The following is a 14693-nucleotide window of genomic DNA, read 5'->3' as shown; positions in this document are numbered from 1 at the left end:
GAATCACTTGTTTGGGTTTCTTTTCTTTCCTCCCTGCCCCCTACACCCCCACCAACTTTTTCTTTTTAAAAAACAGCAGCGGAGGCAAGGGGAATGAAAGTAGCAAATAAGCCAGGCACCAAGATTCAGATCAGAAGGGACCAGGGACATGAAGACCAAGCTGTTACTGCTCGTAACAGTAACAGTGTTACAGTCACAGTGCAGGCTGGCCCCTAGGCTCTCCCCGAGCACTTTTGGAGGACTGTAACAACCCTAGAGAAAGCAGACAAAAGTGGGAAGACAGCTGTCCCCAGATCAGCAGCATTGCCATTCCTGTGATGGCCACCCTGAGAAGTCAGCTGAATTGAAAGTTCTCAAAGCTCCCAGGTTGGGAGGCCTGATCTGTAGAGCATGGAACCACAGGGGCCAGACCAAAGGGAAGCGGTGGGAAGGGCCAGCACAGAAGAACTATTAGTTCTATTAGAGTCTCTCCTGGGTCCACAAGGGCAAGGGAAATCAGGACTCTTCCCTGCTTACCAGCCAATCAGCATCTTCAAGAAGGCCTCCAGCTAGTCCTTATTGTCCACTAACTTATCCACCACATCCCCATTGTTGATGGTCAATACAGTAGGAAGGGTGGACACTGCATACATCATAGGGAGGTCTGTGTGATCATCAATATCCAACTTGACCATCGCCATCTTTCCATGCTGTTTGGTCACCATCTTTTCTACTCTAACATTGGCCCCAGGATCCTGCGTGGGCCACACAACTGCATGGAAATCCACAACCAGTGGTGTCTCACTCAGTCTTGAAAGTCAGGTCCACTAGGGATGTTAAATGTCATTGTAGAGATTCTGATAGTGTATATTGACCAGGCTGGACTGGGTGTTACTGTCAGGCAACCAGGACTACACTCTGGTTGTGGGGGACGGGTCTGCAGGGCCCTGGAGGTGAGGGGTGACCACCTACCCCAAGAAGGGTTCCTGGAGATTACAGAGGCCAGGAACCTCAGGAGAAGTTGCTGAGCCATTTTCCTGCAGTGTGAGTGGAGGGTTGTACAGACCAGCCCTTCCTGCCCATCAAAGCCTCTCCTCCATTTACAAGTTTTTGTATGACCAGATGTTTACATTTCCCTTGGGTATATACCCAGAATTGGAATCACTGAGTGATAGAAGAACACTGTTAAATCATTTGAGGAAATGCCAGACTATTGTCCTAAGTAATTGTACCACTTTACATTCCTATCAGCAGTGTACAGGGGTTCCATTTTCTGTATATCCTCACCAACACTTATAATTATCTGACTTTTTTTAATTTATAAATCATGTTTATTCTATTACATTTGTCTCAGTTTTTACTCCTTTACCCCCTTACTCCCATCCCACCCCACCCCCTACTCCCACAGTCAATTCCCACCCTGTTGTCCATGTCCATGGGTCATTCATACATGTTCTCTGTCTAGTCCCTTCCCCTTCTTTCCACCATTGTCCTCTTTCCCCATCCCCTCTGGTCACTTTCAGTCTGCTCCATGTTTCCGTGCCTGTGGTTTATTTTGTTAAATAGGTGAGATCATACGGTATTTGTCTTTCATCAACTGGCTTATTTTGCTTAGCTTAATATTTCCCAGTTTCATCCATGTTGTCACAAAAGGTAGCAGTTCCATCTCTCTCTCTCTTTCTTTCTTAAATGCAGATTGATTTTATTTTTTTAATGTCAAAGTTAATTACAAAATATTAAAAAAACTTAAAACCATTATAAAGTCTCAGCAATTAGACCAACATGACACCAGCACCGGAATAATCAAGTAGACCAATGGAATATAATGAGCATTCTAGAGACAAATGTATATATCTATCTAACAATATAATATATGATTAAGTTGATATTTCAAATGAATGGGTAAAATAAGGCTTATTCAACAAATACTGTGCATAGACTACTATTACTTGAAATAAAACAAATATAGAGCCCTATTTCACACATTATACAAGAAATATTCAGGTGAATTAAAAATCAATATGTAGAATCTAAGGAGTTTTAGAAGAAAAAAGAACTAATATTTTTCATGATCTGAAGTAAAATATTCAAACCCAGAAGCTATAAATATTGACAATATGACTATATTAAACATTAGACTATATAGTAATATACATATAAAAAAAGTTAAAGGACCAGGAATAGAATAGAAAAGTATTTGCAACACATCTAAAACATGTTTAATAAAAAAACATGGTTTTTTATTTTGGGGGGCAGGGGGGAAGTTCTATAAACCTTTAATCAATAAATGAATAAAGAATACCAAAGTCATTTAAAGCTTTTTTAAAACAAAATAATAGAAATAGGTAAGAAATATACTAAAACAGGTTTAGTTTCAACAAATAGTAAAGGAACAATTAAAATAACATCATTGTCACAATCAGATTAATGAGTATTAAATATATTGGTAATATCAAGTATTGGCAACTCTGAAAGGAACTGGGTATTCATAGAAACTTTTTCTGCATCTTAAAACAGTCTCTTTAGCATATTTTGCCGTGCTGGTTTGGTGGAGGTGTATTCTTTTAGCCTTCTTTTGTCTGGGAAACTCCTTATTTCACCTTCTATTTTAATTGAGAGCCTTGCTGGGTAGAGCAGTCTTGGTTGCAGGCCTTTGCTTTTCATGACTTGGAATATTTCTCACCACTCCCTTCTGGCTTGCAGTGTTTCTGTTGAGAAGTCACATGCTAGCCATATTGGGGCTCCCTTATATGTTACTACCTCTTTCTCCCTTGCTTGCTTTAGGATTCTCTGTTTGTCTTTGATATTTGCCATTTTAATCACGGTGTGTCTTGGAGTGGGCCTCATTGGGTTCTTCTTGAATGGGACCCTCAGTGCTTCCTGGACTTGTGTGACTTTTTCTCTCCTCCAATTGGGGAAGTTTTCCATCATGACTTTTTCAATCAGGTTCTCTATCCCTTCCTCATCCTCTTCTCCTTCTGCTATCCCTATTATATGGATATTATTACGTTTCAGGTTGTCCTGCATTTCCCTACATGCCCCTTCATTCTTTTTGAGTCTTTTTTCATTTTCTTGCTCTTTCTGGGAGCTTTCTTCTACCTTGTCTTCCAGCTCGCTGATTCTGTCCTCAGATTCATCTAGCCTGCTTTTGATTCCTTCCACTGTGTTCTTCAATTCAGAAATTGTATTCTTCATTTCCTCTTGTCTCTTATTGATAGTTTCTATGTCCTTTTCATGCTGATATAGTTTGCAGTTAGTTCCTCATAGTTTCCCTGTAGTTTTTTTGTAATTTTCTCTGAGCTCACTGAGCTCATTGAGCTTCCTTAGAACCATTGTTTGGAACTCAGTATCTGACAGTTTACTTGACTCTATTTCATTTAGTTTTCTTTCTGGGGATTGCTCCTTTCCCTTTCAGTGGGGCATATTTCTTTGTCTTCCCATTCTTTGTGAGGCTCTTCTCTTTTGCTTCCGCTTCTTAAGTTGATCTGTCTTGATTTCCTGACTTTGTGGTGTGAACTTCTAAGGTAGGAGACCACCGTTCTTTTTCTTTCTGGATCTGCCTCTGATGATGTCATATGTTGACTCCGTCTGACCTTAGGCAGTCTGTTTGAGACTTCCAGGAATCTACTGTATGTGGCTGCCTCCTTCAGATGTTAATCTAGTCACTCTGCACTCAGCAGGCCGGCTTAGAGACACCACAGGGTGGGGCAGAGTCCCTCCTGGGGGCAGGGTTATTGGGTCCTCTCATGGTATTGCTACTCAGGGAAGTGGTATCTGCCTGAGCAATATGGCTGCTGCTGCATGGAGAATGAATCAGTACCAGGGTCCTGCCAACTACTCTCTCAGTTTTCTCCCCAAAGCCTCCTTCCCCCGTCTCTCCTCAGGCATCCCCAGCCCACTCTGCCTCCACCTTTGCCAGAGACCAGTGTAAGTGGCTGCAAATAAAGGTTTATGAGTTGGCCCTTTAAATGGCTCTTTGTGTCTCCAGCTGCCTGTCTCTGGCAGAGAGCAACCCTGATGCTTTTTGCAGCTGGCTGTTCTGCGTGTACTTTTTGAGCTCTGGTGCTTGTCGGCTGGAGATCCCTGCTTATGGTTTAGACCCCACTCTTCTCAGGGGCATCTGGCTGGCTGCTTCAATATCCTTCTGGTGCTGCCATCTGTGGATGCCCCCACCCACCTTCTCGAGTCTCTACCGCACTCCTTACCAGTTAAGTTGTGCTAAAGCTGATTCTTCTCTTTCTGAGGATATAAGGCTCTTCCTTCGGTATTGTTCAGTTCTTCATTCCAGGTGATTTCTCCACAATTTAGTTGTAATTTTAGGTTGGTCCTGGGAGGAAGTCAGTGTGACTTTCACTCACTCGTCCACCATCTTCATTCCGAAAATAACAGCTCAGACTTGTAAATGGAATAAAATATCTAATGTGCAAGCTTTTGTGTTGTTATATCATAAGTATTCTACCCAGAAAGGATTTAAATTGATGAAGTAAAGAGGAGAAAAGATCTCACACCCCTCTCAGACAGTAAAACTCATGAAGAAAAGAAAAAAATGAGAAAAGGAGCTTTTTAAGCACTCTGATTCCTCTTTCTGGAGGACTGGGAGCTGCTTCAGTCCTGGGAACAAGCCATGTCAAGCCTGATATCTCCTCCCTCCTCTTCTCTAGTCACCTTAAAGTTGTCAAGGGCATTAGATAATGAAACAGCTCACTGTTGAGCACACTAAAGGAATGCAGTAATTACCAAGAATCCAAATGAGTAATTTAAATTTGGTTGATAACCCCTAAAGTTATTAACATAAAATATATTGGTTTTGCCTAGGTTTACAAAAAAGTTCAACTTATCTCTGTTATGTCTCTTAAAAATGTAAAAATATTTGCAAGTGGAAGGGGAAAACTGTTTCTGAAAGTTATGAAGTTTATTCATAAATCTGTCAGTCTAAAGAATGCTAATTACTTTTAATCTTCATTAAAAATAAAAAATTCTAATTAAATAGGGAAAGAATAGGTTTTGGTAATAAGCGGTGTAAGTTATGGCAATATATTTTGAAGGAGGAACAAACTAAAAGGGACTAGGAAAGTTGCACAGGGTCTTTGTAAGTTGTAGAGGGTTCATGTAAGTCAAAGCAGATCTGTACAAGTTGAAGAAGGATTGTGTAGAGAAAAGAAACAAAAAGAGAATGAATTGAGGAACTGAAAAAAAGATTAGAAAGGATAAAGAAAAGAAATACACATATTACAGGAAGAAAAAACATTTGACATAGGAAACCCAAGAAGGAAAATGGAAATGGGAAAAAAGAATTAAGGAAAATAAAGGTACATGAGTAGATGGTAAAGCAAAGTGATAATTTTAATGACAAGTGAAAAATCCAAAAGCTCCCTTTAATTTTCCAAAACCAATCGTTATTTCCCAACAGAAACCCCAGGTACAATTGAGTAACAAATTAATTGATTTATCTGTCTGATATACTTTCATTTGTAATTCTAATTGTTATCTTAAAATGTTGTTACCAAAGAAAGGAAATTTATTTGTAAGTCATATTGTAATAAGATCTATAACCATGTCATTTAAAAGTTTTTTCTCATTTATAGACGGCTGTTGTTTTACTCCGATGCATTTGCAAATATGTTACATCTTCAGAAAGATCCATGGAAAGGACTCTAACTTATTCCAAAATATGAATTTCTGAGAATAAATTTACAGATAATACTTTTGAATTTAGTGAAGATTTGTGGGACTTAAGGAATGATGAAATTCATAGAGATGCTGGCAGATAATTGGGATAAACAAGAATTGGTTAGGGGGGACTGAATTATTATTCTTGTGAAATTGTTAAAAAATATTGCTGATAAAAAAAAAAACTTGTTTGTTTCCATAGAGCAATTTGGTCAGTTGTAGCAATATTGAAGCACTTGTATTTTTCCTTCTACTTGATTCCTCCAGAACTTGGAAGCTCTTAATGAGTATTATTATTTTCATGGCAATATATTTATTTGCATGAATCCAATAGAAATCTGATTTCTTCCAGTTTCCAATTGTAGATTTATTAACCGTGGCTTTACAGGAATGTCATGTCTGAAAGAGACATGCCTAGGCTCTGGGTGTCAGCAAAAAACTTTAAGGAATAAAGATTGAATTTGAAAGCCAGGGAATGCCCTTTCGAGAAATGGCCTGGTAACTTGCTTATTTACATGGTTCATGGCAGCCTTTCCAGGTAAGAAGTGAAGGTTGCTTTCCACAGAGATGGCAAGGAAAGAACATCAAGACATTTTGGAGACCTCAAGAACTTGAGGAGTTTATCCAAACCTATAGGTACTGTAGGCAAAGCCCAATGGCAACTGTGTGGTTTGGCTTCCCCGTCCTGAGGGGCTAATTAAGGCTCAATCGAAAAATTCCTTGTAAAATTCCAGCAAAGTAGATTTAAGAAAGCCTATATGATTAATAGCTACTCCTGTTATATTCATGCAAATAATCAGGCAAATTGAAACGACTTAATTCAGTAAATAAATTGGTCTGGATTTGGCACTTTGATAAAAATGAAGGTGATTTTAGGAGAAAAATTATTTCAATAAAATCTATTATAAACAATTATGGAAATTAAGCTCTAGTTCAGTTAATTATCCATAAAATTTTATTTTTCACCCATGAACTAGACTAGATCCTGAATTTTTCTAGTTTTCTTAAATTCTTTGGCTAAAGTTTTCTCATTTCCATAGAAATGGAAGAAAAATTGACAGTGAGGGTTTGTAACAGTGGAAAATGGCTACAGTGGGAAATTATAACCTACCCCACCATTCTTTTGACATTGTTTCTGTAAGTGCTGACTGACTAATATGTGGCTTTGTAGATGAACAGCATGCTTGTATAAGAATCTTAGGAACTAAGTTCAAAAGATACAGACCCTGACCTTCAGGCATCCCAGCTCCAGATTTGCTGACCTGAAATCATGGAGCCAGAAGGATGTGAAGCCAGGACAACTAAACCAAGATGATGCACACTGGACCAGCACTTGCCGTATCAGAATGGACTGTGTGCGTCTGCACATGAACTTTTCAACCCCCTCCCTTGATCTCTTTATTTTGTTGCCCTCTCCCTACTTATAAAAGATTCTGCCTCCTTCAAAAGGTGGAGATGGGCTTTGAGACACGAGTTCCCTGTCTTCCAGATGGCCAGCATCTGCAAATAAACCACTTTCCTGTATATCAGCACCTACTTCTCGAGTATTGGTTTCTGCAGCAGCAGGCAGCTGGACCTGTGTTTGGTTACATGGTGATGGTGGCACAACATCGTAAATGAAATGAATGTCACTGTGTTTTACACTCTATAATGGTTAAATTGGTAACTCATAAATTCGTGCTGTCATAAAGGTAAGAATTCCTTCTTTTTTCAGCTGTATAGTATTCCATTGTGTAAATGTATCACATCTTTTTTATCCACTCACTTACTGATGGACACTTGGGCTGTTTCCAGGTCTGTGGTAATGTGTATTTTACCACAACTTTTAAAAACGAGATAAAAAATCTTAAGCCTAAAGATGGCAGCAAGAAAAGATAAATGAATGAAGAAAGGAAGGTATAGGGCAATAGGGGCGGGAACTGGGTGAACTGAAAAGGTCAGTCTGGTGATCATTATTCAGCTCAATCAGTTGTCACCATGGGAAAGGTGGGCCCAGTGTTTTCAGATTTTAGAATTTTTAAAGATAAGATAGAAATGTGGATTTTCTGCAAAACCACCAATTTAGAAACAGGGCAAGTAAGTGTAGTTTTTGAAAATAGAATGTGGGCCTGCCATTCCCTAACTTTGACAGTAGATCACCTTCCAGGTTCATCCAGCCCAGTATAGGAATGTGGTAACCAGGGACAGGGGCCAGGTGCAGCAAGGTGTCCTGCGCAGGTGACACACTTGCCAGAGATACAAGTCAGCTCTCTGGGGGAAAGGGACCTAGCCTTGCATGCACTGGATCTTAGCACCTTTACCTCTGAGATTTGGAGTAGGATTCATCCCCTTTCTGCAGTGGGTGGGGCTTAACTTGCCTCCCCTCCCTCTCCATTGATGGTAGACTTGGCCCTATGACTGGCTTTGGCCAATGGAACGTTAGCAAACACTGTGGCACACAAAAGTTTAAATGTGTGGGTGCAGTGGCTTGACTCACTCTGCTGAATGCCCTTGAGAAATGTGTGTCCATGATTTTTTGAGAAAAGCATGTCCCCTTCAGCCTGGGGCCCAGAATGAACACACACAGAACGAATCTGAAAGGAAGCCTTGCCAACCTGGGGTCTGACACAGAGCCACCAAGTGAAGTCCACTCTAGATCAGTCCCACTATAGCTGACTTCAGTCCAGTGATCATGAGGCTTTTTGCTGAAGTCACTGAGTTTGTGGATAGATCATTAACCGAATTACTGAAGCTGTATCTGACTACTACACCACTGTCCAATGCCAAAAGATCTGTAAATCCTGCCCCAACCCTGATCCCATGGTTCCCAAACTTTTTGGAATTTGGCTATCTTTACTTTTTTAAAAGTCAAGGACTCCAATGAGCTTTTATTTATGTGAATCCTGTCAATATTTACTGTTATAAATTAAATCCCATTTAAACGGGAATGTTTAAACATGAGAATACTCAAAATCAATTAAAAAATGGACAAAAGTCCTGAATAGACACTTCTCCAAAGAGGACATATAAATGACCGATGGACATATGAAAATGTGCTCAGCTTCACTAATCATCAGAGAAATGCAAATTAAAACCACAATGAGATATCACCTCACACCTGTCAGAATGGCTCCCATCAATAAATCAACAAACGAGTGCTGGCAAAGATGTGGAGAAAAAGGAACCCTCATGCACTGCTGGTGGGAATGCAGACTGGCACAGTCACTGTGAAAAGCAGTATGGAGTTTTCTCAAAAAACTAAAAGTGGAACTGCCATTTCACCCAGTGATCCCAGTTAGAAACTAGATCCCAATTAGATCCCAATGCTGAAACACCAATTAGAAAGAATACATGCACCCCTATGTTCATAACAGCATTATTTACAATAGACAAGACCTGGAAACAGCCCAAGTGTCCATCAGTAAGTGACTGGATAAAAAAGATGTGATACATTTACACAATGGAATACTATACAGCTGAAAAAAGAAGGAATTCTTACCCTTATGACAGCACGAATGTACTTGGAAAATATTATACTAAATGAAATAAGCCAGTCAGAGGAAGAAAAATACCATATAATCTCACTCACATGTGGTATCTAATGAACAAAATAAACTGGAAAAACAAAACGAGAGGCGTGGATACATGGAGAGACTAACAAATCTAAGGGGAGGGGGGTGGGAGGACTGGAAGAGATTAGTCAAAAAACATATATGTTGCCCTGGCTGGTGTGGTTCAGTCGACTGAGTGCCTAACCTGTGAACCAAAGGGTCACCGGTTCAATTCTCAATCAGGGCACATGCCTGGGTTGCGGGCCAGGTCTCCAGTAGGTGATGCCCAGGAGGCAAACACATGTTGATGTTTTTCTCCCTCTCTTTCTCCCTCCCTTGCCCTCTCCCTAAAAATACATAAAATGAAATCTTTAAAAAGAACATATATGCATACCCCATGGACACAGACAGCAATGTGGTGAAGGCCAAGGGTGGGGAAGGGGCTGGCTGGAGGGGGGGCAAAACACAGTGGAGCATGGGGACATCTGTAATGGTGTCAACAAAAACAAACAAAAAAAATGCTCTGCCCTGACTGGTGTGGCTCTATAGGTTGGGCATCGTCCTGCAAACCAAAAGGTTGCCAATGCAATTCCTAGTCAGGGCACATGCCTGGGCTGCAGGCCAGGTCCCCCGTTGGGGGCATGGGAAAGGCAACCAATCGATGTTTATCTTCCCCTCTTTCTCCCTCTCTTCTCCTCTCTCTAAAAATAAATAAAGAAAATCTTTAAAAAAATCATTAGCCATCAGGGAAATTGAATCAAAACCAGAGTGAGATACCACTTCACATACCCTGGGATGGCTATTATAAAAAAGAAACAATAATTATTGACAAGGATGTGTAGAAATCAGAACCCTCATCACCATTAGGGGGGATGTAAAATGGTGCAGCTACATTGGAAATCAGCTTGGTAGTTCCTTAAAGGTTAAATATAGAGTTATCATATTACCAGCAATTCCACTTGGAGATATATACTCAAAAGAAATAAAAACATACATCCATACAAATAGTTGTACACAAATGTTCATAAGTAGCATTATTTGTAATTGCTCACAAGGTGGAAACAACCCAAATGTCCCTCAAGTGATGAACAAATAAATGTAACGTGTTATGTCCATACAATGGAATAGTATTTGGCACTAAAAAGTATCAATAGATGCTACAATGTGCATGAACCTTGAAGAGATGATGCTAAATGAAAGAAGTCAGGCATGAAGACCACATAGTCAATAATTCCATTTTATACTAAATGTCCAGAATAGAGAAGAACATTGATTAGCCACTGTGGGAGCTAAGGGTGGGGGACAGGGAGTAACTGTTAATGGGTGCTAGATTTCTTTTGGGGGTGACAAAATTTTTAAAAAACTGATTGTGGTGATAGTTGCACAGTTCTGTAGATGTACTAATAACCATTGGATCATATGCTTTATGTGAGCAAATTGTATGGGCAAATGTGAATTATAACTCAATAAAGCTGTTATTAAAACACACACACAAGAATATCTCTGTTCCTGTTCCATTAGCAGGCAAAATAATAACATCATCACACATATAAACTCTGGAAAACTCACTGAGTCCTCGTTGGGGGATGACAGTGAGAGGCAAAAATATCTCATTATTATAGAAACTACTGGGAGGGTTCACAGCCCACAGATTGAGAACCACTGCCCCAGATGCTGAAGGAAAGAGCATTAGGATCCCCAGGCCGGTGTCAAGGCCCCCATCACTGCCCCTCCGTGGTTACCAATTTTTTACACCATTCTAAGTTCCTGCTCCATGAAAATAAGCGCTTTCGAGTAGATCCTCACCGCATGCCCATCCCCTTAGCCTTTCTGCCTACTGGGAAGTTATCAGGGAAGGCTGCCTGGAGTACAGGCAACCAATTCTGATAGAGAAAAAAAGTTAGCCAAACCCAGAAAAGAAGGAGATCTCTAGTGGAAGAACAATCTACACCTGGTGGGGACTGACTAGTTGCCTGGGTCCCCCAGGAGGGACCTCACCTCTGAGCACACTGAGTTCTCTTTCTCCCTTCTTGAGCTTATTTTGTTCTTAACAAAAGTGTGATGGTCATTACTTCTTCAAGTGTTGAGTGTTCCCTTTGTATGCTCAGCTGGATTTCATCTTTAGCACAATTCTAGGGGTCTGGGTGAGGCCCATTTTACAGCTGTAGAAATTGAGGGTCAGAGATACGAAGTAACTCACTCAAGATCACATCAGATAGAGCTGACTTTCAGAACTTATTGTTTCTTTTTGTTAAAGTATTTTTTTTTATTGATTCTTGAGAAAGGGGAAAGGAGAGAGAAAGAGGTGAGAAACATCGATCAGTTGCCTCTCTCACACACCCCCAACAGAGATTTAACCACAACCCAGGCATGTGCCCTGACCGGGAATCAAACCCATGACCCTTCCATTTGCAGGACAATGACCAACTAGCTGAACCACACCAGCCAGGGCAAAATGCATGTTTCTATGAGTACTGAAGTCCCCAATTATTATATTATTACTGTTAATTTCTGCCTTTGTGTCTATTAGCTTTTGCTTCATATACTTAGGTGAATCTACATTGGGTGCATTGATATTTGCAACTGCTGTATCTTCTTCTTGGGTTGTCTCTTTTAACATTATGTCATGTCTTTCTTTGATTACCAGAAGAAAGGGGTTGGGGGATGGGTAAAAAGGCAAAGCGGATTATAGTCAACAATACTGTGATAGTTTACATGGTGACAGGTGATTACTAGAATTAGTGGGGTGATCACATTGCAAGGTATAAAAATGTTGAATCACTATATCACACACCTGAAACTAATATAACCAATATAAAATTGTATACCAACTATGCTTAAATTTTTAAAAACTAAAAAAGAATACTAAACATATTTGATGCCAAATCCATGCTCTTGTCATTGCCTCATATTTTATCTTACAGGCTCAGATGTATGCCCTTTAGGAGAAAGTTCCATTTACTATTCATTGCTATTCTCTCCTACCCTGTGCCTGAACCATTGAATTGTGATAAGGTGGGTGCTCAGCTTATGAAGTAGATTCTTAAGCTCATTTCCCTGACTGCACCAGACCTTCCTGGAAACACTTAAACCTTGCAGGGTTTTGTCAAGCACATGGCACATGCTAGACGTGTCCTTGGCATTTTACATGTAACAATTCATTTCACCTCCACAGCTACCCCAGTGGATGGGTACTATTGTCAACCTGCTTTACAGATGAAGAAACAGAGGTACAGAGCAATGCCTTGCTCAATAATACTTTGCAAGCCTAGCGAATGCCGATCCAGGGGATGAACTCCCCTAGTTCACACTTGACCACATGATATTATGTGTTGGAAGGCATGAGGGAAACACAAGAATGTGTGATTTTTGCGAAGAAGTCTGCCATGAGTAGGTAGGCTGGATAATGGCCCCCAAAGATGTTCTTGTCCAAATTCCCAGAATCTGGTAATGTTCCCTTCTGTGGAAAGAGGGATGTTGCAGATGTGAAGATGTGCAGGTGTTAAGGATTTGGGGAAGGGGAGTGTGATCTGGATTATCCTGGTGTCATGATGGAATTACAAAGGGCCTCATAAAAGGGAGGCAGGAGTATCAGAGTTGGAGACAAGATGTGAGGGTGGAAGAGAGGTCAGAGAGGAAGAAGATGCTACGCTTCTGGCTTTGCAGGTGGAGGAAGGAGCCGTGAGCCAAGGAATGCAGGCAGCCTCTAGAAGCCATAAAAGCCAAGGCAATGGATTCTCCACTAGAGCTTTTAGAAGGAATCAGCCCTGCCAACACTTTGATTTTAGCCCAGTAAGTCCCATTTCAGACTTCTGGCCTTGAGAACTATAAAAGTAATAAATTTGTATTGTTTAAGCCTGAGTTTGTGGCAATGTGTTATAACAGCAACAAGAAACTAGCACAGTCTCTTCAGTAGGAGGTGACAATTTTCCTCTCCTGTCAGGCACACAGTGCAAAGGAGTTTCACAAAGACAGAAGAAACATTTGGCTCCTGGGTAGGCAATGTGAAATGTCCACCATCCATGTTAAGGGAGACTTTGTGGTCCTTACTATTTTAATGTCGCATGAGAATGCATTTATCTACCAATAGTGGAAATTAGATTAAAGAAAGAACAAATTCACTCTCCTACAGCAGTAAGTGTTATACAAAATTCATTCTTGCATTTATTTAGAAATATTTATTAAGCACCTACTATGTGCCAGGTACTTTTCTAACACTAGAGATGCAGCAAGAACAGAAGGTATAAAATACCCTGCCCTCATGTATCTTGCACATTCTGGTGGGGAAACAGATAATAGACAAAAGTAGTAAGTAAATGACATTGGATGGTGATGAAGACAATGTAGAAATGCATGCCAAAGACACAGAGTGCCAAGGAAGGAGTTACAACCTTAAAAAGGTCATCAGGGACACCCTCACTGAGAAGGCAGCTTTTGAGTAGAGGCCTGAGGGGTGGAAGAGGGGGAGCCATGGGGATCCAAGGGGAAGAAAATTCCAGACAGAGTGGAGCAGGCAAGGAGAGAAGAATAAATGGACTCAGAGTTCATGGGGAGTGGGGGTACCTTGCCAGGCCTCACGGGCCATTGAAGTGGGTTTGGAATTACTCCCAGTGAAGCCACTGATGGTAATAGCCGTGAAGGGACATGATCTGGTTTGCGCTTCAACAGGAGAATAACTTAGCAGGGCAGGGGTGGAGGCACACAGCCCAGTTAAGGAGCAACTGCAAAAACTCAGGGAAGAGGTGATGTGCATCTTGGTCCAGGGTGTTCACCTTTGGGATATTTCACAACTCCGGACAAGGGGATTTGTGGGCAGATCAGATATGACATAAGGAAGCAAGAGGCGAGTCATCAAAGATGATTCCAAAGATTCTGGCCTGAGCAACAAGACCAATGGAGTTGCTGTTAACGGAGACAGGAAGCCTGCAGGATGAGCCGGTTTGGGAGGAAGATCAGGAGCTTGGCTTTGGACACAAGAAGTTTGAGACTCTACTGGATATCTGAGCTGCAGGTGTTCAATAGATGATTCCAGAAATCAAGGATGAGCCACTCCGGCCACTGGGAGTGCCATCACCTCCATCAAGGTCAGCCTCAGTTGCAGAAAGCCACCCCGCTCAAATCCAGGCCCTTCCTGGGAAGGCCAAATCAGTAACTACTGCAGTCAGGGGTATGAAACCCAGGAGTCTGAGCCACAGGGACAACCCTAATGGGCTCTCCATGCTCCAGAGCTGTCTGTGGGGTCAACCAAGGCCAATATGGTCCCTGCATCACAGTTCAAATTCTCCGTCCACTCAGCCCTGGTTCCTCCCTCTACCTTCCACAAGTGTCAATCCCCAATAAATATTCTGCATTTCAAACTGCATCTCAGTGTCTGCCTGCTTCCAGGGAAGTCAGATTGCAACAGGAACCTGCAGCATCTAGATGGTATATAAAGCCTAGAAGTTGCATTTAATGTATATATAGGACCTACAGTATTTCTGTCCTACTTCCTAAGACACAAACTCTTATTTGGGC

The 14693-nt window shown here is 41.1% G+C and overlaps 1 pseudogene; it reads right to left on the bottom strand.

Annotated features, from left to right (window-relative positions):
* Positions 1-512: 512 nt before the first annotated feature.
* LOC129076662 (thioredoxin, mitochondrial-like) lies at positions 513-1012 on the bottom strand (annotated as a pseudogene).
* Between the last annotated feature and the right edge of the window lie 13681 nt (positions 1013-14693).

The sequence above is a fragment of the Pteronotus mesoamericanus genome, unplaced genomic scaffold (assembly GCF_021234165.1).
Source record: "Pteronotus mesoamericanus isolate MK-2021 breed Mesoamerican mustached bat unplaced genomic scaffold, CSHL_Meso_final contig_639, whole genome shotgun sequence".
NCBI lineage: Eukaryota > Metazoa > Chordata > Mammalia > Chiroptera > Mormoopidae > Pteronotus > Pteronotus mesoamericanus.
Note: the sequence above shows the minus strand (reverse complement) of the source record. Positions and strands in the feature narration are given on the sequence as shown.